This window comes from Ascaphus truei, chromosome 3 (genome assembly GCF_040206685.1).
Source record: "Ascaphus truei isolate aAscTru1 chromosome 3, aAscTru1.hap1, whole genome shotgun sequence".
Taxonomy (NCBI): domain Eukaryota; kingdom Metazoa; phylum Chordata; class Amphibia; order Anura; family Ascaphidae; genus Ascaphus; species Ascaphus truei.
Genome location: NC_134485.1, coordinates 436264601 through 436291873, shown reverse-complemented (window position 1 = coordinate 436291873; position 27273 = coordinate 436264601). Strand labels below are relative to the sequence as shown.

General features: G+C 47.4%; 1 long non-coding RNA gene across 1 annotated transcript in view; it reads left to right on the top strand.

Annotated features, from left to right (window-relative positions):
• The first annotated feature begins 11553 nt into the window (after positions 1–11553).
• The window catches only part of LOC142491223 (uncharacterized), a 162201-nt gene continuing 146481 nt past the window's right edge, over positions 11554–27273 (top strand). The window contains exon 1 of the long non-coding RNA XR_012800354.1: positions 11554–11675. This is a non-coding gene — a long non-coding RNA (uncharacterized LOC142491223). The remainder of the gene's footprint in view (positions 11676–27273) is intronic.

Genomic DNA, 27273 nt, shown 5'->3' with positions numbered 1-27273 from the left:
ACTCTCAGTCACACGCACACTCTCAGTCACACGCACACTCTCAGTCACACGCACACTCTCAGTCACACGCACACTCTCAGTCACACGCACACTGTCACACGCGGAATTCACACTTAGTGCAAATAGCTAATACAGGGGATGTGTGCCGAGCACGCGCATTCTAAGTCAAATTTATTTGCGTTTTGTCATTGAGATTGTATTTTGATTTTTAATTAAAACATCACCAACACCAACACAAATACAATTTCTGTGACAAAAGTCAAAGAAGTTTCACTTACTATGCGCGTGCACAGCACACACAGCTTTTTATATATCTCTGCGTGTTATTATAGCTCTGTGTGTTATTATATCACTCTGCGTGTTATTATATGTCTCTCTGTGTTATTATATCTCTCTGTGTGTTATTATATCTCTGTGTGTTATTATATCTCTCTGTGTGTTATTATATCTCTGTGTGTTATTATATCTCTCTGCTTGTTATTATATCTCTCCGTGTTATTATACAGTATCTCTCTGTGTGTTATTATATCTCTCTGCGTGTTATTATATCTCTCTGCGTGTTATTATATCTCTCTGCGTGTTATTATACCTCGCTTCATGTTATTATATCTCTCTGCGTGTTATTATAATTCTCTATAATTCTTTACTTGCCCCTGTGGCAGTGAAAGGGGTAATTCTGTGGGAAATATTTGCCCCCTGACTCCGCGGGGACATTTCCTGACATCAGTTTGTTGTCTTCTTCTCTAGTGAAGAAGATCAGATGTTGGAGACCAAGAGAGAGGAGAATGAGCAGGGAAATGACATGAAGAGACTGGCAGGTCTCCTGGAAGAAGTACGATCTCTTCTCACACGGGAGACGCAGCGACATCATCCAAGGGCGAATTTGGTTAAACGTGATAGTGATTTGGAGTGATTTGGAGACCAGAGATAGCCCTTCACGTGATGATGATTATCGTTTGTTGTTGGGGCGTTAATAAATTGTGCTCCTTACACGTGAGCTTTGCAATGTCCTGTAACACTGCGCTCTCTGTATAAGGACAATGTAAGTGTCACGCTGCTTTTATGGGGGTTCCTAAATCTCCTGATTTCCTGCTTTATCCATGAAATAATAATGATAGAAATGAGAGATCACTGTTACAATGAGACAGACTGTAACATGAAGATAAAAGGGTCTCCCTCACTAATCCACGCCAGAGATTTAGCACACGCTAGTGTCACTGACGTGACTGGTACTAACGTGCACTAATGTGAGTGTGTGCTTTAGTGAGTGAGACTCAGCATGTGTCACACACACACATGAGAAGAACATGCTACTAATAACCGTGCGTGTGCTGACAGTATACCTAATACCTGTGTCTGTGTCACACTGTCAGTGCTGAGAAGGGTTTCTTCCTCTGTCTGTAACCGTATAATCACAAAGATCATTTGTACGCTGCTTTTCCCTTTTACTTTGCAATAAAACAGCATTTCAGCATCAGTTTGTGTATTCTCCTACACACACACACACACACACACACACACACACACACACACACACACACACACACGCACACACCTTTATCCCAACAGTGACAGTACTACTTCAGTAACAGTACACACACGATAATGCACATACACACTGGTACCCCCACATTCTCTACACATTCACTACACAGACACACACACACACACACACACACTGGTACCCCCACATTAACTACACAGACACACACATAAACACACACACAGACACACTGGTACCCTACACATTCATATTAGAATAAACACATATGTATGATACTTTTATTTATATAGCACCAGCAATGTACCCCGCGCGTTTCAGCGCTGTATGGCCCATGTACCCCCATTCTTGGCCTTTCTGTGTTCCGCTGCACCCCAATAAACACAGACACCTTAAGTTTGACCAAATGGCCGCAGCCTTTTATTTAAACATAAACCCCAAACCTTCCTGGGATTGGTCAGCAAGTCGTCCCCAAACCGGTGTCCCTCACCCAGCTCAGCGCCGCTACATGACCCAGTGACCCTGCTCAGCACCGCTACATGACCCAGTGACCCTGACCCTGCATCGCTACATGACCCAGTGACCCTGCTCACTGCCACTACATGACCCAGTGACCCTGCACCGCTACATGACCTAGTGACCCTGATCAGCGCCGCTACATGACCCAGTGACCCTTCTCACCACCGCTACATGACCCAGTGACCCTGCTCAGCGCTGCTACATGACCAAGTGACCCATCTCAGCACCGCTACATGACCCAGTGACCCTACTCAGTGCCGCTACATGACCCAGTGACCCTACTCAGTGCCGCTACATGACCTAATGACCAAGCTCAGCGCCGCTACATGACCCAGTGACCCTGACCCAGCTCAGCGCCGCTACATGACCCAGTGACCCGGACCCTTCTCACCGCCACTACATGACCCAGTGACCCTGATCCTTCTCAGCGCCGCTATTTGACCCAGTAACCCTGACCCTGCACCGCCGCTACATGACCCAGTGACCCTGACCCAGCTCAGTGCCGCTACATGACCCAGTGACCCTTCTCACCGCCACTACATGACCCAGTGACCCTGACCCAGCTCAGTGCCGCTACATGACCCAGTGACCCTTCTCACCGCCACTACATGACCCAGTGACCCAGCTCAGCACCGCTACATGACCCAGTGACCCTACTCAGTGCCGCTACATGACCTAATGACCAAGCTCAGTGCCGCTACATGACCCAGTGACTCTGACCCAGCTCAGCGCCGCTACATGACCCAGTGACCCGGACCCTTCTCACCGCCACTACATGACCCAGTGACCCTGATCCTTCTCAGCGCCGCTATATGACTCATAATGTGCATATCAGGGGGGACTCCATTTTGATTGCAATATAACCATTTCTCTATAACCATTATGTACTAACATTTTAGATTTCAGGAACTAACTAAATGCCTAATGTCATACGTAATTGTCTTCTCAAGTCAGATGTGAGAAAGTGACCTCTCACCCACTTAATGCCAAATTGAACTCTGTTTGTTCAGACTTATTTAGGCCTGTAGAAACAGGAACTGTCCCCAGCCATGTTGAACATGAGTTACACAAGAATGTCTTACACAATCTACTGTCCTGAAGAATAACATTTCCTTTAACGGCCTCCAAGCTCGGTACCCAAAGCCACTTCCCAGATCGTAAAACTGTCTAACTGTCATTTGCTGAGGTAGACAGACTATGACTTAAAGGGGAAGTAAATTACTCGTATCTGTGTTTTTTCTATGTTCAAGATGGCTATATAAACTGACTGTAAACCCTTTAATAAACGAGAGAACAGTTTTTGACAAAGCTTCACTGGTTGTCTGACTCAATTACTGCCCTCTCCCGAGCTCGTCCGCCATTTTGTTTTTCCAGATATCAGCGCTTTAAGAGGGGGTTAAAGCCTCCGGAGGTGAAGTCATTTCGAGTGGCAGAAGGAGGGTTCTCACGCAGAGACGTTAGAGAACAGGATACTTTCAATGACCCAGTAACCCTGACCCTGCACAGCGCCACTACAAGACCCAGTGACCCTGACCCTGCACAGCGCCGCTACATGACCCAGTGACCCTGCTCAGCGCTTCTATATGTCCCAGTGATATAGAAATATAATGGGTGCTCCAACAGTCCTGGAATCTTTATATGTATTCATCAATCATATAAAAGCAGTGAAGGCTCAGATGATGGAGTGGGCAAACGACTGGGTGAGTGACTATAATATTCCACTGAAAATGTGAATCTCCTGAAGGCAACAGAAAAAATATGTGTAACACACTTCGCTGTACCTCATTGGATATAAGAATGAGAAAGTCCAGCACTCGCCCCAGTTTGTAGTAATGAGGATCCATATAACAGTATAATTTTGAAGATCTTACCCACTCCTAGAGCCCACTGGATTTCTGGGGCCGTGTCCAGCCGCTGGTTAAGTTCCAAACGATCCAAACAATGCAAAGAAATGCACAAAGCAGCGCACTGCCCAGGGACACAGGTGTATCAAAAGTAAAATGTAGAATTATTATCAATCAGACATAGCAAACAAGGGGGTACAGACCCTCCAACGCGTTTCACACAACAAGGTGCTTTATCAAGGAGTAAGGTACAATGCACTGGGGGACCTTTATATACCTGGTATAATAAGTGTGGTGAATTAGTCAAATTTCGCGGCAAAAACGCATCAGAGCGACTCAGATCATCCCTATAATGTATAAACCTAAAGACTTCCGGTCCCTCCCCTTTCACGCCGCTCCGTGACGTCACTACTGATCCGTTTCTTGGCATGGCCAGTCCGTGCGATGGGTACCCTTTCCCCCTCACAGCGAAGATAACGGCACTATAACGTGTGGGTTAAGGACTCTCCGCTGTGCTGGTAACAGTGCCACATCCCCACGCTGCCAATAACTTAAAAACGGGGTAGCGCCGAAACAGCAGACGCGATCGTGGATAGATCCGCCCCTTCGTGACGTCAGCATTCAGTTAGTGCCTGGTATCTGTGGCTCAGACGGCTGGAACGCCGCGCCCTACTCCTCTGTCACAGACAGAGAACCGCTGTCATGGAGGGGCAGCGCTAGTAACCATAACAACCACAAATAACAATATGGGGACAAGTGATAATAACCCCATATAAGACCTTCTGATATGCTGAAGTCTGAACAATGGGATGTATCAAGGACACTGATAACAATATTTCAAACATAAAACTGGCAATTGGGATACTCTAGGTCCCCCAATGAATAAAGACAAGAGACACCTATACAAAAAACAGATATTTCACATATTTAAAATAGAGCTGATAAATATACTTTCATTGGTTAATCTTTATTATGTCTTTCTAATTCCCTATCCCAAAAGGAGAGAGCGAAAGAAGAAAGTCTCTAAACCCAGCTCTGAATATTACTTACCTCCTATTGTTGCAAGAAGAAGATTTCTGCAGGATAGAGCACAATCGATATATCAATAAATCAAGGTTACTCAAATTGGAGAACATTCCTTAACTAATGTGATTTTAATTATACTGGAATATATCTCCTACATTTGATGTATATTTGATACTAGCTGAGAGCCCCGGCGTTGCCCGGGATGTTTGTGGTGTGGGTGTGGCATTTGGGTGGGGAGTGGTCCACACGGCCCATGTGCGGTGGTAGTGCTGCTGTGGCTGTACTGATGGTGATTGTATCGGTGTGCTGATTTGGGAGGGTTTGGTGCTGATGTGGGGGTGCGGATGTGGGTGTGCCGATGGGGGAGGTGCAAAGGTGGCGATGTGTGGGTGCTGATGGGGGCTGAGAATGACGGGGAGCCGAGAATGCCAGTGTGCTGGGGGGGCATGGGATACCGGTGTGCTGATGTGCTGGTGCTGGGGATAGTGTGTGTGTGTGTACATGTTTGTGTGTATACATTGTATGTGTGTGTGTGTGTATATACATGTGTGTGTGTGTGTGTATGTGTACATGTGTGTGTGTGTATACATGTGTGTGTATGTATACATGTGTGTATGTATACATTGTGTGTATGTATATATTGTGTGTATACAACATGTTTGTGTGTGTATACACGTGTGTATACACATGTGTGTATACACATGTGTGTGTGTATACATGTGTGTGTATACACATGTGTGTGTATACATGTGTGTGTATACATGTGTGTGTAGGTATAAATGTGTGTGTATGTATACATTGTGTGTATGTATATATTGTGTGTATACAACATGTTTGTGTGTGTATAGACGTGTGTATACACGTGTGTGTATACACATGTGTGTGTGTGTATACACATGTGTGTGTGTTGAAATTTGTTTCTAACTTATTATAAGAAAGAAGAAAGATGTTTGAGGGAAATGAAGAGGTAAATGAGGGGGAAAAGGCGGGGGGGGTAGGGGGGGTAGGATGGGGAAAAGGAGAAGAAGAGGGAAGGAGGGGAAGGGAGGGGGGAGGGAAAAGTATGAATGAAGTCAGGAATAATCCATAATTATATTTGGATATGTTATGTCAAAAAATGACTTAGATTCCATTCGGTGTTTAGGGAAAGCGGGTCTTTAACATAAAGATCCAATATGCCTCCCTGCGGTCTAATAAATTCAGTTTGTCACCTCCTCGTTCTTTTAATGCTACTTTCTCAATCCCTCTTAGGCCGAGTTAATAGAAGGACAGGCCGTGCTGAGGCGTGCGGACGCTCACCGCTGAGCCCCTGCATCCTCAATGAGGATGCCTTGAGAGGGGGCTCACGCGAGCGTCCGCAGGCGTGCGGAGTCGCTGGAGTTTTCAGCCGAGCGCCAAGCTGTTTTTCACCGCGCTGTCAGCTGAAAACATCCAATCAGCCTTAAGCAGCGTCAACGTCACGGCGCCGTGACGTCGGCGCCGTGACGTTGACGTCAGTGCGTCGCAGGCGATTGGCCCAGCGACGTCACTGCCCCGCCTCCAACCACCTCCCCCCGGCTCCCTTCGCGCACGCTGGCTCGCCTGCAAGTCCATGCAATCGCGCTGACTGAAGCAGGCGAGCCTCAGCGTTAGCGCGGCTCCGCTCTCCTCACCCTTCTATGGCCCGGGCCTTACTGTTACATTGTTACCACCACCCTGTTTACATTCCGTAAAATGTTTTGATGCTGGGTGTGTGCAATCATGTTTCTGTATCAGCATCAGATGCTCCATTATTCTCGTCTATAGGGCCCAGGTTGTTCGACCCAAATAATTCGAACCGCAGCCGCATGTCAGTAAACACACTACATAATTTGTATTGCAATTGATGTATGATTTTATGGGAAATGTTTTAGTCGAATTTGTGACCGAAAAATGAGAAGATGGCATCATCACCGAGCAGATCTTACAGCTCCCACATCGGAAAGAAACCCTAGTATTAAATGTCATGTTGGTACCTACAGGGGTAGTTACAATGCTGGGGGAGACTGCTGTTGCTTGGGTATTAGCCCTTCTACAGACAAAGCGAGGACCCATTTCAACAAACCCTTCCAGGCTCTGATCCATACGTAATACCTCCCAATGTTTTCATACTATTTTTTGAATTTGGGAACTATGTCTATTAAATGGCGTAATTAACATTGGGCTGGTTCCCATGTCACAAGATGTGAGTCCCTGTTCCTGGGTGCGCCTCTCACCTATTGGGATAGATTTCAATTGATTTTTTCGTTTTTTGTTATAGCCACTTTGAGTTTGGAATAAGGGTTTTCTATCCAATGATGTGATTTCATCAAAGGCTTTTTTTTTTTAACAATTCTAGTTTATAACCCCTCTGTAAGAAGCGCTGGGTCAACTCCTCAGACCGCAGAACAAAATCGTCCCAATTTGAACAATTTCTCCTTAGTCTGAGGAATTGACCCTTAGGAATGCCCTTGATAACTGACCGTGGGCGGCAGCTGTCAGCTTATAATAAAGTATTTCTAGCGTTCTCTTTTCTAAAGACATCCGTTTGGATGTTCTTATTTAAATCAATATATAGTAAAAGGTCCAGGTAGTGAATATGGGGATGGTGAATATTGTGTGTGAATTTAAGGTTATAAACGTTCTGATTAATATAATCAAAAAAAGTATAAAGTGTTTCACATGTCCCAGTGACCCTGACAATGCTCAGCACCGCTACATGACCCAGTGACACTGCTCAGCACCGCTACATGACCCAGTGACCCTGTCCCTGCTCAGCGCCGCTACATGGCCCAGTGACGTGGCTCAGCGCCACTACATGACCCAGTGGCCCCGCTCGGCACCGCTACATGGCCCAGTGACACTGCTCAGCACCGCTACATGACCCAGTGACCCTGTCGCTACTCAGCGCCGCTACATGGCCCAGTGACCCGGCTCAGCGCCACTACATGACCCAGTGGCCCTGCTCAGCATTGCTACATGACCCAGTGACCATGCTCAGTGCTGCTACATGACCCAGTGACCCTGCTCAGCGCCACTACATGGCCCAGTGACCCTTCTCAGTGCTGCTATATGACCCAGTCCCTGCTCAGCGCCGCTACATGACCCAGTGACCCTGACACTGCTCAGCGCCGCTGCATAACCCAGTGACCCAGCAAATTGCCGCTATATAACCCAGTGACCTTGACCCTACTCAGCGCCACTACATGACCCAGTGACCCTGCCCCTGCTGAGCACCGCTACATGACCCAGTGACCCTGACCCTTCTCAGCACCGCTAAATGACCCAGTGACCCTGCCCCTGCTCAGCATCAATACATGACCCAGTGACCCTGACCCTGCTCAGCACCGCTATATGACCCAGTAACCCTGACCCTGCTCAGCACCGCTACATGACCCAGTGACTCTGACCCTGCTCACCGCCACTGCATGACCCAGTGACCCTTCTCAGCACCGCTACATGACCCAGTGACCCTGCTCAGCGCCGCTACATGACCCAGTGACCCTGCTCAGCGCTGCTACATGACCCAGTGACCCTGATCAGCACCGCTACATGACCCAGTGACCCTGACCCAGCTCAGCACCTCTACATGACCCTGTGACCCTGACCCTGCTCAGCACCACTACATGACCCAGTGACCCTGACTGCTCAGCCCCGCTGCATGACCAAGTGACCCTGATCAAAACAACTACCTGACCCAGTGACCCAGACCCTGCTAAGCACCGCCACATGACCCAGTGACCCTGACCCTGATCAGCACCGCTACATGACCCAGTTACCCTGGCTCTGATCAGCGCCGCTACATGACCCAGTGACCCTGCTCAGTGCCGCTACATGACCCAGTGACCCTTCTCAGCACCACTATTTGACTCAGTGACCCTGCTCAGCGCCACTAAAAACCCAGCAACCATGCTCAGCACCGCTACATGACACAGTGACCCTGACCCTTCTTAGCACCAATATATGACCCAGTGACCCTGACCCTGCTCAGAGCCACTACATGACCCAGTGACCCTGACCCTGCTCAGCACTGCTACATGCTTATGCCACTATTGAAAAAGAGTGTCTGGTGATTGTATGGGCACTTCGCAAGCTGCAGCCCTATCTATATGGTCGTTCAGACCATAACTACCTGAGTTGGTTACAATGGGTGTCCGGGGAAAATACAAAGCTGCTGTGCTGGAGTCTTGCTCTGCAAGAATTTGATTTCACCATCCAGCACAAGAAAGGCAGTGAGCATGGCAATGCAGAAGGACTATCCTGAAATGTTGAACATTTAACCTCAGGAGTTGTTCGGTCTGTTAAACCACAGGACATGGTGGTTGTAACAGCCCCTACGCTTTGAGATGGGGAGGTGTGACGGTGAAGGGGTACCCAGACAAGTAAATAAATGTATTTCAATATCAGTGCTTTCCTGTAACCGTGCAAAGGAAAATTGATTTTAAAACCCAGCAGCTCGCAGCACAGCGCATAGCATTTAACTAGCTTCTGCTAGGAAGGTCCTAGCGTGCTGAGATTTGCTGTGGGCGCTGGGAGAGTAAAATCATGAAAAAGGTTATAACGCAATTCTTATAAAGTTTCATAAAAATTGATGAATGAAAGTCCCCCTATTTTAATGGTTCCAACATTATAGGTGTAAGGGGATTTTCATTCAGACGGCCGGAACAGAAGGAAATACTCGAGTAGTAATTGTGGTACTTTGTAAATGTTTGGCAGGTAATTCCTGAGAGGTGAGCAATGCATATGTAACTAGGGCTTCTAAGCCCCCCCGCTGGTTTGGTTCCGCGATGTCTGGAAAAGTCCGAAGTTGAAAGCATTAGCCGACTAAAAGTGTGAAGTGGGGAGGGGCAATTCAAGTGTCCCCCTTCTTAGCAAATGGCCCAGATGTCCGGCCAGCTCAGACAAAATGTCGCCAGGTAAGGGGGCTCGGTCTGGTATGCTAAGCGGCGAAGGTGCGAGGTTCGCGCATGCCCTTATCAAACTAAGACGCCCTCTGCCAGGTTTTGCCAAGTATGGGCAACGCTGGGATAAGTGGGAATATTATTCACATCAACGAGATACACACTGCTCTGCGTGTTACACATACACATTGCTCTGATCATTACACATACACTGCCCTCCTGGTTACAAATACACACTGCTCTGTGTGTTACACATACACACTGGTCTGCGTGTTACACATATACACTGCTCTGCGTGTTACACATACAAACTGCTCTGCGTGTTACACATACAAACTGCTCTGATCATTACACATACACTGCCCTGCTGGTTACACATACACACTGCTCTGATCATTACACATACTCTGCCCTGCTGGTTACACATACACACTGCTCTGCATGTTACACATACACACTGCTCTGCATGTTACACATACACACTGCTATGCGTGTTACAAATACACTGCTCTGCGTGTTACAGATACACACTGCTCTGCGTGTTACAGTACACACTGTTCTGCGTGTTACACATACACACTACTCTGTATGTTACACATACATACTGCTCTTCATGTTACACATACACACTGCTATGCATGTTACAAATACACTGCTCTTCGTGGTACAGATACACACTGCTCTGCGTGTTACAGTACACACTGCTCTGCGTGTTACACATACACACTGCTCTGTGTGTTACACATACACACTGCTCTGCGTGTCATAGATACACACTGCTCTGCGTGTTACACATACACACTGCTCTGCGTGTTAAACATACCCACTGCTCTGCGTGTTAGAGTTACACACTGCTCTGTGTGTTACACATACACACTGCTCTGCGTGTTAGAGTTACATACTGCTCTGCGTGTTACACATAACCTCACTGTCCCTGGTGTTTCTTGCTATACACACAGGTATAAATAAACTGACCGAACACGTGACCCCTTATACCGACCCCAAGCCTGTAAGGGCCATATTACTACATGGTGCTATGACACAGATCACCTTCCTGCCTTGGAAAAAACATTACAACACATTCAGCTGAACGAGCGGCACTATGTCTTCCTGTGCTGGAAGGATTTTTACGGAATTGCATTGAATATTACGTGTGACCCATAATCCTCTCCTGGAATCACCTATTCTCTCCTCACCTTCCTACCTGCTGTACTCTGCGCTCCTTCTCCCTGTATTAGTAATCTGTGCTGGCTGCATCCCCCCGCAGTGCCCAGTGATTAGACCTCTGAAACCTCCTCCCAGAATCCCTATAGAGGAGCGAGTCATGTCAGCAGCATCCAGATCTCACACTATTCAGCCATAAGCTTGTTTCCCAAACCCTGTGTCATACGTCTCCCTGCTGCTCACACACCTGCGCTATACGTCTCCCTGCTGCTCACACACCTGTGTCATACGTCTCCCTGCTGCTCACACACCTGCGCTATACGTCTCCCTGCTGCACACACACACCTGTGCCAAACGTCTCCCTGCTGCTCACACACACCTGTGTCATACGTCTCCCTGCTGCATACACACCGGGGGGTTATTTGGGCCGAAAAATATTTTTTTGCGGTAAACGGAAGTTAGATTTTCCACCTTCTCTATCACACGAGGCAATCAGTAAACTGATATTTGTTAGTTTCCAAAAATGTGACATGAAATTTTCTGCCCGAGAGAGGAAATATTTACCCATAAAATAATGTAATCTCTTTCTCACACAGAGTCTGCTGATTCTATAGTGACACATTCCCATCAGGCTCTGTATATAACACTCACCTCACCCTCCATAGTAACACAGACCAGGTGATATTCACAGGTGAATCATCTCAGCTCCATCTCCATCCAACTGTAAGTACAATTATTTCTAATGTTTTATATTAACTGTAATTTTTACTACTTTGATCTTTTTATATGTAATGTCTATAAATAGTCTCTGCAATACAAACCCCACTAATACTCCTCACGTGTAATAACTAGATACTATACTGTAAGTAACACTGTATCCCTGGGGTGCAGCCCCCCAGATATGTCTGATCTGTCCCGTGCTGAGCGTATTATTACACCTGTGATAACCTGTAACATTCTCTAACAGATCTGTAAAGATGCTTCTCTCCCAGAGACCTCTGCTGCTCGCGCTTCTCCTGGGGATAATCTCCATCGTCACATTGGTGAAATCGGGCAAATATGAGACGTACGAAATGGAGTTTGTGGGACAGAGAAAGGAATAGAGATTTATTGGTGCTGTGTGTAGGATTGTAGCTGGGGATCCTTCATGTGATGCGTATCTGATATTAACCTTGTAACTGATATTAACCCTCCTGTGCTTGTTCTATAAGCAGCCTGTCTAACGTGTTATTATATCTCTCTGCATGTTATTATACCTCTCTGTGTGTTATTATATCTCTGTATATGTTATTGTATCTCTCTGCATGTTATATATATATATATATATATATATATATATATATATATATATATATATATATATATATATATGTGTGTGTGCTATTATATGTAGCACTCTTGCTAAGTTTCATAGTGAGTCCTGATATCTGCAGGCAGTTAAAGGGTTACTTTCTTTGCAGGATCCAGTGTAACCATTTCTTGTACCATATGCTGTATTTGTTATGCAGGTGGCTCGCCACTAGCTCCTTCTGGAAATTTCCAGATGAGTCCCCCTGTAGGGATGGCCGCCTGTAGCTAAGCCCACCTTTAATTTGCCCAGTAACAGTTGTAGTTCCCAACCTTTTTATACCCTGGGTTGGATCAGCCATTCTGTTTGACCCCAGGAGATCCCTATAACAACAGGTGGACTCCAGGATTGCCAAATAACATCAGTAGGAACCGAGGAAGTAACAGAGGAGGGTCTCCAGGCTCCCCTAGCCTGTAAGGAGGAAACCTTTTATAGGGCAAGATTCCCAGTGTTAGGGGGGCCCTTAGGGACCAGGGATCCAAGACACCTTCTCTAAAGTTTAGAGAAGTTCCCTATCGCGGGGCTTTAAGAAGAAGTCCTGGAAGGGTCTGCTAGGAGTTTCAGAGGGTAGTTCCCTGATCTGTCCTGGGCAGGGCAAGAGGCTCTAATTATGAGTGAGTCACTACAGGTCTCATAGTATGAGGGAATTGGAGACCAGACTCCAGGTACTAAAAACCTGTCCTGTTGCTGCTACAAGTTATATTGTAATAAACAGTTAAAAATTCCTGGTGCCCTTTTCTTTATCTACATTCCTTGTCAAGCAACCTACCAAGCATCCCTCAGAGGCTCTGCGTGTTATTATATCTCTGCATGTTATTATATCCCTGCGTGTTATTATATCTCTCTGTGTGTTATTGTATCTCTCTGCGTGTTATTATATCTCTCTGTGTGTTATTGTATCTCTCTGCGTGTTATTATATCTCTCTGCGTGTTATTATATCTCTGCTTGTTATTCTATCTCTTCTTGTTATTATATCTCTCTGCATGTTATTATATCTCTGCGTGTTATTATATCTCTGCGTGTTATTATATCTCTGCGTGTTATTATATCTCTGCTTGTTATTATATCTCTCTGCGTGTTATTATATTTCTCTGCGTGTTATTATATCTCTCTGCGTGTTATTATGTCTCTCTGCTTGTTATTATATCTCTGCATGTTATTATATCTCTCTGCTTGTTATTATATCTCTGCGTGTTATTATATCTCTGCGTGTTATTATATCTCTGCGTGTTATTATATCTCTGCTTGTTATTATATCTCTCTGCGTGTTATTATATCTCTGCTTGTTATTATATCTCTTCTTGTTATTATATCTTTCTGCTTGTTATTATACAGTATCTCTGTGTAAAAAAAACAGAGATTAGGTAGCGCTAACTAGATAGTTAAAACAATTTATATTGTAAAACCTTAGATGGGGATAATAGTCTACATACAAGGGGCTGCCCGAAATACAATTTCTGACCCCCTGGTCAGAATGATAACAGAGAAAAAGAGGATATGTATAACAAGAGGCGCCTGTAGATAAAAAAGGATATATATCCAACCAGTTGGATAGCCAGGGATAGGCTCCAGACGTAGTGATGTGCTTAAAGTAAAAGAGAAACACAATACATAGCGTGATACTGTATAACAAAAAAAGGACTACATATAAACTCACAACATATATAACTAATAAGTATCAGCTGAGATACAAGGTGAATACTAATATAAAAAAATTAATAAACATATAATGATATACAAAAAAATAAAAAACGTGATAAAAGGACAATGGAATGTCGATTGGACACAATGCTGCAATGGGTGAACTGCCCACTCACTGGACGGCAGATGTAAACAAGCGGTGGATAAATCTGAGAGTATCCCCTCTCTGCTGCTCAGACAGCTGCTGCAACCGATCCGGTCTGTAGATAGAGCGTTGCACACGCCCGCCGGCGTGTGTGAGTGGAACTTCTCTCAGCAGGCGGAGCAGGACGTGCAGATAGCTTCAAAACGGCCACAGCAGATTCGCTTGGTGTGAATGAATGAACGTCTGCTTGAAACAGCTGATTCATCACCGGATCCGCTCGGGGAAGTGGGAAGAGACCTGATGCGATAGTGGGAGTCCAAAAATGCCGCCCTACGCGTTTCGAAAGCGTGCTGCTTTCTTCCTCAGGGGTTCTATCATTATGTCCATGAGTGTCCGTTATATACGAGTCCATAATTAATCCAAATTCACCTGGCAAGTTTTGCACATGCGCAATGGGCTCTCAGTATAATCAATGTTTGTGCTCTAATATGAGGCACATGCGCTGTGGATATGGTCATTCAAAGGGTATGTTACTGCGTAGTAACACTCTCAGCTGAAACAAATAACTACTCTACAACATACTCACATAGAAAAAAACGAAAAAGTAAATAAACAAAGTGTTTATAAAGGTGATTATTATATCACAATAAGGGACAATTTAGATAAGCCTATAATAATATGTGTGAAATAAAATAATCAATTATTATATAGTGTTAGTGTGTATTTAAGACTATGTATAAAAACGGAGAACGGAAAGTATGCTAGGGGGGCGACGTTTCGAGGGACTACCTCTTCATCTGGCCCATTCCCCCTGGTCCAAAAGGACAGAGAGGTACTTCCCTAAGCCTCCCTTCCCCTATACCTGGTCAAATCAGACACCCCTGAAAATAGCTAGTAAACATATAGTGTAAGCTAAATACAGCTAAACAGCTAATAGCAGGGCAGCAAGAATCCACTAATGGTACAGTTAAAGCTGAACACAGCTTGCAAGAAAGCAGCTTGCAAATGAGCACCAAGAGTCCACACAGTCAGTGAAAGGTTAATGAGAAAAATAAATGAAGTGGTCAAACCCTCAGTGGCTCTGCTCCTTCAGCTGCTTGTGTGGAGTGCTGAGTGCCTAACTGTACCATTAGTGGATTCTTGCTGCCCTGCTATTAGCTGTTTAGCTGTATTTAGCTTACACTATATGTTTACTAGCTATTTTCAGGGGTGTCTGATTTGACCAGGTATAGAGGAAGGGAGGCTTAGGGAAGTACCTCTCGGTCCTTTTGGACCAGGGGGAATGGGCCAGATGAAGAGGTAGTCCCTCGAAACGTCGCCCCCCTAGCATACTTTCCGTTCTCCGTTTTTTTTGTGTATATTCCTTATGTTTCATGTTTTTTCCCCTTTTCCTTCTTTCCCCCCCCCCCCCACCCCTCACTTTGTGACATGCCCATTTGTGATACTGGTTTCTGCAAACACATTTGATTTATTTCTGGTTCATTTTATTATTAAATGTTTATTCTGCATTACAACTGTTTTCATCATTTAGCTATTAGACAGTGAGTGCTGGTACTTACATAGATTTGTTAGTACTATACAGGGGAATAAGGGTCCCCTTTTGTTCCGTGCACCCTGCAATTGCATATATTTAACACCATCAGAGTGCTGTCTATCGTCCCCTTTTACCCTTAGGTAAGAATAAATAATTACACCAAACTTTAATGTAGTTTTACATTATAAATCCTATAGGTTACAAACGTTGGTTATTACAAACCATATCACGCAATGTTTTAAAGAGCAAAATGGATATACTGCACTGACACACTTTATTCGAGCAAATACCCAGTATGTACCTGGCAGATACCTGGAATGCGCCGCTCCTCACCTCTGACAAGCCCCGTTGCGTTTGCCTTCCCAGCCTGGGTTCATGCCTGGCTGACGGGCGGCTGATCTGTTAAATGATAATGATTAGGATTTAATAGGCTGCAATGCTTCGCGTGTCTACCAGATGGCATAAATTCATGAATTGTAATGCAGTATATATATATATATATGTAGCCATGTGTAAGATTGGTGTACATATCTCTTTCTCATCCTGGCAGTAAACCTGGTAAGTATGCAGGAATGCCAGTAGTTATCATGGAGGTTTGCCCTCACACCCTGGTGAGGTGTCATATGTCCCCAAAGGAAGTGACAACATGCATTGTGCCCCCACTTAGTGGTACAGAGCAGGTTTGTTCTCTGGGGGGTGATATAAGACACAGCACTGCCTAAAGTTAGAAGTCAGTTTCCTGTTGTTGTGCTGCTCTGTTCACTGAGAGGCACGTGAAGGTTTGCAACATTGTTGCAGTGTCTCCTGCTAGCTGTAAGTCAGTAAGCATACGCAGCAGAGTAAGCAGACGCAGCAGAGTTAGAGGAGCTGGCAGAGTTAGAGGAGCTCAAGAGAGAGAGACAAAGCAGCTCAGGAGAGGAGATTACAGCAGCCAGAGAAGCTGGGGAATCTCTTTGAGAGTAAAGGTGGAAAGCAGCTCTATTAGGGAGAAGGGACCTTCCTAATGGAGTTCTGCACAGAGATGAGTGGCTGAGCTGTTATCTGTGAGGGGCAGCTTGCCCATACCACCATGCAAATAAAGATGCCATTGTTAAAGATACCTCCACTGGGTGAGTGTGAAGTTACTCAGCAGTGGATGGCACCACCAAGAAGGAGTTCCTCACCAGGACCATCTCCCTGCGGAAGCACAGATCCTGATGAGGTGGAGGCGCTGCACATGAAGTAAGTTGGACTCGCACCCACTACCTCAGCTACCTGTCCTGATGACATCCCCTAATAACACCAAGCGGGAGACTCAAGAGTCCTGTTACTTGCAGGTGCACCACCACACACGCCTTGTAATGGGAGACTGGTTAGACTACACGGGCCAATATGAGATTGGGTGGGTCAGGCCAGAGGGAACACCCGTTACAATTGGAGGCGCTGCTGAGATACCTGTCAACAGGACAGGCTTTTGCTAGGCACACAATAGGAAACAGGGAAAGTGTCTGCTGCCACTTTGTGCTGCGTGGGACGGGGCCAGGGGTAGTCAGGGAGATGCTGGAGATGCATGCCGCAAAGACGCCTTGGGATCCGTTAGGGGTTAGTGAGTCTGGAGCCGGGGGCTATTGCTGTTCTAGTCGCCTTGAGGTAGCGCTAGCGGGGGACGCCTGAAGGGGTAAACTGGTAACTGAGAGCAGGAATTCTGGAAGGGTCCGCACTAGGCTAGCCAAAAGTAGGTCGACGCCCAAAGTACTGCATGGAAGAGCCAGAGTACTCTAGTCTCCATTCCAGACCACTTACCAAGGAGCACAGACTGGAGGAAAGCGTTACAGTAGACACAGAAAGAGTGAGCCTAGCCTGAGGTAGTGCAAACACGAGTCAGATCTACATTAGGTACACAAGGTGGTGCACAAGGCATTTTATTGAATCGGTGTGGCAGCTGCCCCGCAGAGAGGAGCTCCATGTGCGATAACAGAAATTATAACAGAGAAAAGAATGGCGACCGCAAGATTGGAGGCTCTCTCAAGCAGTGAGTCACACCAAAGATGGCGGCTCCCGCCAAGTCGGGAGAGCACCAGGACTGTGCAAGAAATTGTTGCAGAGTATTGTCCGGGTTGGGTGTGGGTGCCAAAACCTGAAACCCGCCCCTGCACTGTGAGTTGTTCAGCACAGAGTCAGAACCACTCCTTGGTAGAAAGTGCTCCTCCTCTAGAGAGAACCGTCAGAATGGAGGATCTGCAGAGCGCAGAAGGTCCAGGAAGGCGGGTAAACGAGGAACATGCATATGACCTGTGCGTGGAAGAAGAACAAGCTACAGAAGAGACTTCTGTGAGCCTGTTGGAGACTGGCGTGACAGCCGTGGCTGCGCCGGGTTTGTCCTGTCTATGCTCTCGGGAAAGTACCCTCGAGACTAGTGAGGACGACAGTGTTGCTAGATGGGAGGAACGAAATGGACTTTGTTATCATTCAATATACAAACAGCCACACGCTACCTCAAATGTGATGAAGAAAGATAATACGACCCAAAATGGCGGTTCCCGCGTTCCCGGGACACCGCGTGGGCCAGCTGCAGAAAGTCTTGCAACTTTGCAGCTTGCTAATTGTTGGCCAGGATTGGCGCCAACGAGAAAACTCCACCCTGTTGGGGAGTTTGGCGCGAAAGCTGGAGCCGCGCCCTCAGGGACTATGACTCACTCCGCCCCTGTGCTGGGTCAGCCTACAAGTCTACGAGACCCTCCTCTAGAGTCCACCAGGGGGAGTGAGCACAGTGAACTGCCAGTAGCAACTTCTGTTCCCCCTAAGAAAGAAACAGAATGCAGCGAACCACATCCGCAGTTGTATGGTGTTTGGCCAGCAGAGGGACTGTATGTAACATTTCTTTTGTGCCCGTGCTTACAGAAAGACCTTAAACTCTCTGGTGGTATGAACTTTGATCCCTATCAGCGACCACGAGGGGTTCAGGTGGTGAAAGTCGAAGGAAAAAGGTACGTCCGGTGCCTATGCCCCAAGTGTGCTTTTCCTGATGGCGAATTGAGCTGGGGACCCAAGTGTGCCTGCTGCGAGGCACAGTTCCTAAAACCAGTGCTGCTGTGTGCTACGGAACCCGTAGCGGAAGATGCGGCTAACCAGCCTACCTCAACTACAGAGGGCCCGTGCGCCCTAACCGCGGCTCCAGATCCGGTTCCAAAACCGGAACCCCAGATGATGGAACCATTCCTGATGGAATCAACGAAGGGTAAGGTGACTGCCCAGGGAGAAGGGGGATTGCTACCACTGGTACCGCCGGAGCAGGACCGCTTCAGGCCGATGGCCACCAGCGACTGCGAAGCGCCCCGACGCTGTTCCCCTGCGGAGATGTCCCTATCCCCATCCTGTACTACTGAAGACAGTAGTCAACCAGCTGTGGTGATGCGCCAGCCGGCGGACCACACAAGTGAAGCTGAAGATAAAGAGACATTTATCCCATCGGCTGCGGACCATGATGTAGGCCCGTGTGCCCTACAACAGCCAGTCTGGCCTACCACAGAGGAACCCATCGCAAGCCAGCGGAGTGGTGAGGAACCTCCTAACCCCCCACAGGTGCCGGTGGTGGCAACGGCGGAGAAAGGCCTAGCCCAGGCCCAAACGGAGCGGGGAGCAGAACCATCACTTCCGGTGGCAGATGTCGTTCTGGAGGAAGAGGTTCCGGTTGGGAACCCAACGCAAGATGGCGGCGAGTCCAGCGAGATGGCCGTGTCCTCTCGGCCAAGCAGCTGTACCCGGTTGCCTGGGTCCGAGAAGAGCCAGCAGGCCCTGCGGAAGCCTGGGAGTAAGGAGGCGAGTGAACCACAGTGCCAGTCCGATGGTACCGGGCAAGGTAGCGAGAAGTTGCGGGTCGTAGCCCCGCGTATGCCGGCGGTGTTTCCCTATGCCCAACCCCAGGCCATAGTTAAAACCCCTGCCCCTGTCACTTTTTCCTATGGGTCCCAGTCTAGCCAAGGGTTGTCTGGGGAGTCCCGAGCCACTTTTGAAGAATGGACTGGGGAAAATCTGGACTGGGGTGACTGTTTTGTCTCCGATGAGGGATCGGGGAGGGAAATGTCTATGCAACGAATGTTATACTGCACTAATGATGACAATCGTACTGTTATGGTGGGATGTGATTCTAAGAGCCTTGGGTCAAACTTTGGGTCCCCAGGGATATTGGGAGTTTCATCTGGGGATTTGGGTAAGGTTGCTCATATGGTGCCTATTGCCCGGGGAGCCCCCTATGTGCCCTCACTGTCAGGAAGAGTTGTTAGGGATCGCCAAAAGTTGGTACGTAATTTTCATCGTCCCTGGGAGAACGAACTTATGTTTGAAATGGGTTCCCTTGATTCAGAAAATTGGGATCCTGGCGGGTTAGATGAGACGTGGTGTAGTCAAGAGGGGGTAGTCTACATCTTCCAGAGAGGCCTTAGGGAGGTGTATGGGCATGATCCTCTCAGTCCACTAGCATCCAGGCCAGAGTTATGGGCTGATGGTGGGTGTACAGTATGTCCCCTAGAGTGTTACAGCATTGATGCTCTAAGCCCAGTGGACCATGCTCTGCGCAAGCCACCTTAAGAGGGTAGAGTAGTCCCAGTAATGGATACTCCAGCATGAGGTAATCCTAGTTGTTATACATCTAAAGTTAGGATGTATCTATTATGGTTATGATGAAAAGATATGTACTGTAATGTGTTGTTATGTTTTGCAGTGCTACCTGAAGGAAGGTTCCGCAAATTTAGATCCCAGCCGGGTCGTTGGGGTTCCACCAGGGGGAGAATGTAGCCATGTGTAAGATTGGTGTACATATCTCTTTCTCATGCTGGCAGTAAACCTGGTAAGTATGCAGGAATGCCAGTAGTTATCATGGAGGTTTGCCCTCACACCCTGGTGAGGTGTCATATGTCCCCAAAGGAAGTGACAACATGCATTGTGCCCCCACTTAGTGGTACAGAGCAGGTTTGTTCTCTGGGGGGTGATATAAGACACAGCACTGCCTAAAGTTAGAAGTCAGTTTCCTGTTGTTGTGCTGCTCTGTTCACTGAGAGGCACGTGAAGGTTTGCAACATTGTTGCAGTGTCTCCTGCTAGCTGTAAGTCAGTAAGCATACGCAGCAGAGTAAGCAGACGCAGCAGAGTTAGAGGAGCTGGCAGAGTTAGAGGAGCTCAAGAGAGAGAGACAAAGCAGCTCAGGAGAGGAGATTACAGCAGCCAGAGAAGCTGGGGAATCTCTTTGAGAGTAAAGGTGGAAAGCAGCTCTATTAGGGAGAAGGGACCTTCCTAATGGAGTTCTGCACAGAGATGAGTGGCTGAGCTGTTATCTGTGAGGGGCAGCTTGCCCATACCACCATGCAAATAAAGATGCCATTGTTAAAGATACCTCCACTGGGTGAGTGTGAAGTTACTCAGCAGTGGATGGCACCACCAAGAAGGAGTTCCTCACCAGGACCATCTCCCTGCGGAAGCACAGATCCTGATGAGGTGGAGGCGCTGCACATGAAGTAAGTTGGACTCGCACCCACTACCTCAGCTACCTGTCCTGATGACATCCCCTAATAACACCAAGCGGGAGACTCAAGAGTCCTGTTACTTGCAGGTGCACCACCACACACGCCTTGTAATGGGAGACTGGTTAGACTACACGGGCCAATATGAGATTGGGTGGGTCAGGCCAGAGGGAACACCCGTTACATATATATATACTGTGCAGTATTGCAGCCAGCGGGAATAAAATGCTTCAATCCCTGCCTGGAAAATAACCCAATGCACTCGGGCAGAAAACAGTCACAAACCTCAATACACCCGGGTATACCCGAATTTGTGGGACTAGCCGAGCTCGAATAAAGTGTGTCGCCAGTGTAGCACAACAAAGATTGTTGATTTGATACGTTATGCGTAGTTAGCCCTCTTTTTATGTTGTACACATGTTCGTATAAGCGTCGCTTGACCGGTCTGGTGGTCATGCCCACATACTGCAGACCGCAGGGACATTCAAGTAGATAAATAACGTATGTGCTTTTACATGTGATATGATTTTTAATGTTATAATTTTTTAAGGTGTTGTTTGATGTAAAATTTGATTTTTTTACACTATATTTGCACGCAGTACACCTATTACATGGAAAATATCCTTTATGTGTGATGGCATTACGTGGAGTACTTTGCAATGAGGGACAGCTCGGAGCCAGCTTCTGTCCTATATTGGGTGCTCGAGTGAATACAATCTGGGGATGTTCTGGCAATATACCCTCTAGTTCTTTATCTTTTTTAAGAATTGGCCAATATTTCCTAAAGATTCTTCGTATATTGGGCGCCATTTGGTTGTATTGTGTTACAAAAGCTAAATTCACAGGTTTTGTTGTATTCTTATTTTCAGGAGACTGGACCTCTCCATTGCTGCAACTTCACTTATTATATTATCCAGATTTTGAGATTAATATTTTCTTTCTATAAATTTTTGCTTTAAATCTTCAGCTTGGGTATGGAACATTTCAACACTTGAACAGTTCCGTTTTAATCGGATGAATTGGCCTTTGGGTATATTTTTAACCCATGTTGGGTTATGGTGACTGTGTGCATGTAAGTAATTATTGGCTTGTACAGGTTTAAAGTATGTGCTGGTTTCTATACAGTTATTTTTAGTTGAAATGATTAAATCCAAATATTCTATTGATGTAGAACTATAATTAAATGTAAATGAAAGATTAAGGGTGTTGTTATTCATATATTTTTTGAAATCTTCTAGTTGTGACAATGTGCCCGACCAAATTAAAATAATATCGTCGATGTAGCGCCGCCATAGGACCAAATTTGCTCCATAAGGACAGCTGGACCAGATATGGCGTTGTTCCCAGCTGCTCATAAATAAGTTAGCATAACTAGGAGCAAATTTGGTACCCATGGCGGTGCCACATACCTGTAAATAATACGTGTTATTAAAATTAAAAAAATTGTGAGATAAAATGAATTTAATGCCAGAAATTAAAAATAACTTAAACTCTGTGGAAATAGACTGATCTTTGTTTAATGTTTCCAAAATGGCTATACAACCTTTTTCGTGGTTTATAACTGTGTATAGTGAATTAACGTCTGCCGTTACAAAATGATAATGTGGTTGCCACCGAATGTCCTTAAGGGTCTGCAGTATGTGGGTTGTGTCCCTTACATAAGAGGGCAACTGCATAACGTACGGTTGTAATTTACTGTCAATGTACTGGGATAAATGGGAAGTGAGGGACTGAATTCCTGATATTATTGGACGGCCGGGGGGTAATTCTAAATTTTTGTGTATTTTGGGTATTATGTAAAATAATGGTATACGTGGATATAAGTTATACAGAAAATCAAACTCTTGTTTGCCTGCTGAGAGAAGTTTCACTTACACACTTTCACTTTCACTTACACACGCCGGCGGGCGTGTGCAACGCTCAATCTACAGACCGGATCGGTTGCAGCAGCTGTCTGAGCAGCAGAGAGGGGATACTCTCAGATTTATCCACCGCTTGTTTACATCTGCCGTCCAGTGAGTGGGCAGTTCACCCATTGCAGCAGTGTGTCCAATCGACATTCCATTGTCCTTTTATCACGTTTTTTATTTTTTATATGTCCTGTATATCGTTATATGTTTATTAAATTTTTTATATTAGTATTCACCTTGTATCTCAGCTGATACTTATTAGTTATATATGTTGTGAGTTTATATGTAGTCCTTTTTTTGTTATACAGTATCACGCTATGTATTGTGTTTCTCTTTTACTTTAAGCACATCACTACGTCTGGAGCCTATCCCTGGCTATCCAACTGGTTGGATATATATCCTTTTTTATCTACAGGCGCTTCTTGTTATACATATCCTCTTTTTCTCTGTTATCATTCTGACCAGGGGGTCAGAAATTGTATTTCGGGCAGCCCCTTGTATGTGGACTATTATCCCCATCTAAGGTTTTACAATATAAATTGTTTTTACTATCTAGTTAGCGCTTCCTAATCTCTGTTTTTTTTAACTGTTTCCTCCCCAAAAGGTTAGCAGCTTTCTAGTTTAAATATGTCTCAACTCTTTGCACAGCGAGTGAGCAGAAACATTGATATTAATCGTATATTTTCAGATGAAAATATTCCTATTGAGGTTGATAATGTCCAAAATGATTTGCAGGAAATGGCAGACAAATTGGAAAAATTATTAGTGAATGAAAATAAACAACTTTGGGATGCGATTACCATTGAGAAATATGTGGAACAAAAACGTATTCCACGTGGCTTAAGGTTATTCAAAAAGCCCACTACTGATTTTCAGAGTGATTCATTTATTCTCGAATGGAATCGCATACTCGACAATTGTTCATTCGAACTTATGCGTCTATTAATATCTAAACGCAAAGTCTGCCTTCAAACATTGGATAAAGAAATTAATGATATGAAGGGATATTTTGACAAATATAAAGATAATTGCGAATTACCCATGTTGGAGACCAGAATTAAGAGCAAAATGGATAAATTACAAAAAGAAACTATTATTTCTAAACAAATAAAGTTCCAACGGGACAAAGTTGATTATGCTACTGGTTGCTATAGGAATTGGAAAAAACCTAGACAGGAAAATGAAAGGTATAAATCTGACAAAGAGAAGTATTCAAAAGACTACTCTCATAAAATACCATCTAATTATAGGAAAAACATTCCTAGCATCAGACATAATTCCACTGAGCCAGTACAATTTGTCTCCCCAAAAATACACAAGAAAAGCTATATACAGCCTAAAACTAATCCGGCTCCCCATACATTAAGATCTAACACTTTGGTTCCTCCGCCACCATCACTAAATCAATTGGAAAGAGATATGGACAATATTTTTGAACAATACAATCATCAAAATAAATATCAACCTCTAATTGATTTAGATAAGGAACGTCACCACACCCGCTCCAGTCGAGAAGAAGAGAAAACTGTGTTCTCTTTTTTAGATTGTAGACAATTCAGGGACCCAATACATGCAAAAGAAGCAATAAGGGATTTATTGGGGAAAGACGGTCCTACAAGGGACCCACACAACAAAAAACGAAAAAACACCTTAGAGGAAAGAGAGGAGGGCGAAAGAATGGAAAAGGTATTAAAACAGTAAAATCAACGTCTGCATATAAAAGTATTTTTAATATCAGTAAATATCCCATTTCTTCCAAAGAAAGTAAACTACTATCCAAAGGCCTATCCTTTGCTCCCGTTACAGGCCCCGACAGCTTTAAACTGTACATAGACGTGCAAAGATATGTGTAAAAACTGTGTCTAAAGAAGTACTTTCTCAGGGATGCTTTGTCTAAAGCAGATACGAATAGCAATCTGCCAATATCCATTACACCCCAAATTAGTACCACATTTAGGAACCCATCCACTTTTTTCCCGAAGTTTGTAAGTGGTCCTTTTGTGGACACTTTTGCCAAAATGGTGACTGACGACATTGAAACTCAAAGTCGTACGTTCAAAATTAAAAATGAGAGAGGACAGGAGGGGGGGACAGTGGACAGGAGTAGTGGGGGGACAGTGGACAGGAGGGGGGGACAGTGTACAGGAGGGTGGGACAGTGGACAGGAGGGGGGGCAGTTGACAGGAGGGGAGGCAGTTGACATGAGGGGGGGCAGTGGACATGAGGGGGGCAGTGGACAGGAGGTGGGACAGTGGACAGGAGGGGGGCAGTGGACAGGAGGGGGGCAGTGGACAGGAGGGGGGGACAGTGGACAGGAGGGGGGGACAGTGGACAGGAGGGGGGGACAGTGGACAGGAGGGGGGGCAGTGGACAGGAGGGGGGGCAGTGGACAGGAGGGGGTGACAGTGGACAGGAGGGAGGGACAGGAGGGAGGGACAGTGGACAGGAGGGGGGACGTGGACAGGAGGGGGGACGTGGACAGGAGGGGGGAGAGTGGACAGGAGGGGGAAGAGTGGACAGGAGGGGGGGGAGAGTGAACAGGAGGGGGGGACAGTGGACAAGAGTGGGGGCAGTGGAGAGGATGGGGGGACAGAGGACAGGAGGAGGGGGACAGTGGACAGGAGGGGGGGGACAGTGGACAGGTGGGGGGACATGGACAGGTGGGGGGACGTGGACAGTAGGGTGGACATGGACAGGAGGGGGGCAGTGGACAGGAGGGGGGGACAGTGGACAGGAGGGTGAGACAGTGGACAGGAGGGGGGACAGTGGACAGGAGGGGGGGCAGTTGACAGGAGGGGGGTCGGCAGTGAACAGGAAAGGGGGAGGACAGTGGACAGGAGGTGGGGGCAGTGGACAGGAGGGGGGAGGACAGTGGACAGGAGGGGGGGACAGTGGACAGGAGGGGGGGGACAGTGGACAGGATTGGGGACAGTGGACAGGAGGGGGGGGGCAGTGGACATGAGGGGGGGATAGTGGACAGGAGGGGGGGCAGTGGACAGGAGGGGGGACAGTGGACAGGAGGGGGGCAGTGGACAGGAGGGGTGGACAGTGGACAGGAGGGGGGACAGTGGACAGGAGGGGGGACAGGAGGGGGGGACAGTGGACAGGAGGGGGGACGTGGACAGGAGGGGGACGTGGACAGGCGGGTGGACGGGGACAGGAGGGGGGGGAGAGTGGACAGGAGGGGGGAGTGGACAGGAGGGGGGGAGAGTGAACAGGAGGGGGACAGTGGACAAGAGGGGGGGCAGTGGACAGGATGGGGGGACAGAGGACAGGAGGGGGGGACAGTGGACAGGAGGGGGGGACAGTGGACAGGAGGGGGGACAGTGGAAAGGAGGGGGTGGGGCAGTGGACAGGACGGGGGACAGTGGACAGGAGCGGGGGGGGACAGGAGGAGGGGACAGTGGACAGGAGGGGGGACATGGACAGGAGGGGGACAGTGGAAAGGAGGGGGGGCAGTGGACAGGAGGGGGGTCGGCAGTGGACAGGGGGGGACAGTGGACAGGAGGGGGGGACAGGAAGGGGGACATTGGACAGGAGGGGGGACGTGGACAGGAGGGGGGACGTGGACAGGAGGGGGGACGTGGACAGGAGGGGGAGAGTGGACAGGAGGGGGGAGAGTGGACAGGAGGGGCGGGAGAGTGGACAGGAGGGGGGGCAGTGGACAGGAGGGGGGGCAGTGGACAGGATGGGGGGACAGAGGACAGGAGGGGGGGACAGTGGACAGGAGGGGGGACAGTGGACAGCAGGGGGGACAGTGGAAAGGAGAGGGGACAGTGGACAGGAGGGGGGACAGTGGACAGGAGGGGAGTCAGTGGACAGGAGCGGGGGGGACAGGAGGAGGGGACAGTGGACAGGAGGGTGGACGTGGACAGTAGGGGGGACGTGGACAGGAGGGGGACAGTGGCAAGGAGGGGGGGCAGTGGACAGGAGGGGGGGCAGTGGACAGGAGGGGGGGCAGTGGACAGGAGGGGGGGACAGTGGACAGGAGGGGGGGCAGTGGACAGGAGGGGGGACAGTGGACAGGAGGGGGGACAGTGGAAAGGAGGGGGGGACAGTGGACAGGAGGGGGGGACAGTGGACAGGAGGGGGGACAGTGGACAGGAGCGGGGGTGGACAGGAGGGGGGGACAGTGGACAGGAGGGGGGGACAGTGGACAGGAGGGGGGGACAGTGGACAGGAGGGGGGGACAGTGGACAGGAGGGGGGACGTGGACAGGAGGGGGGACGTGGACAGGAGGGGGGACGT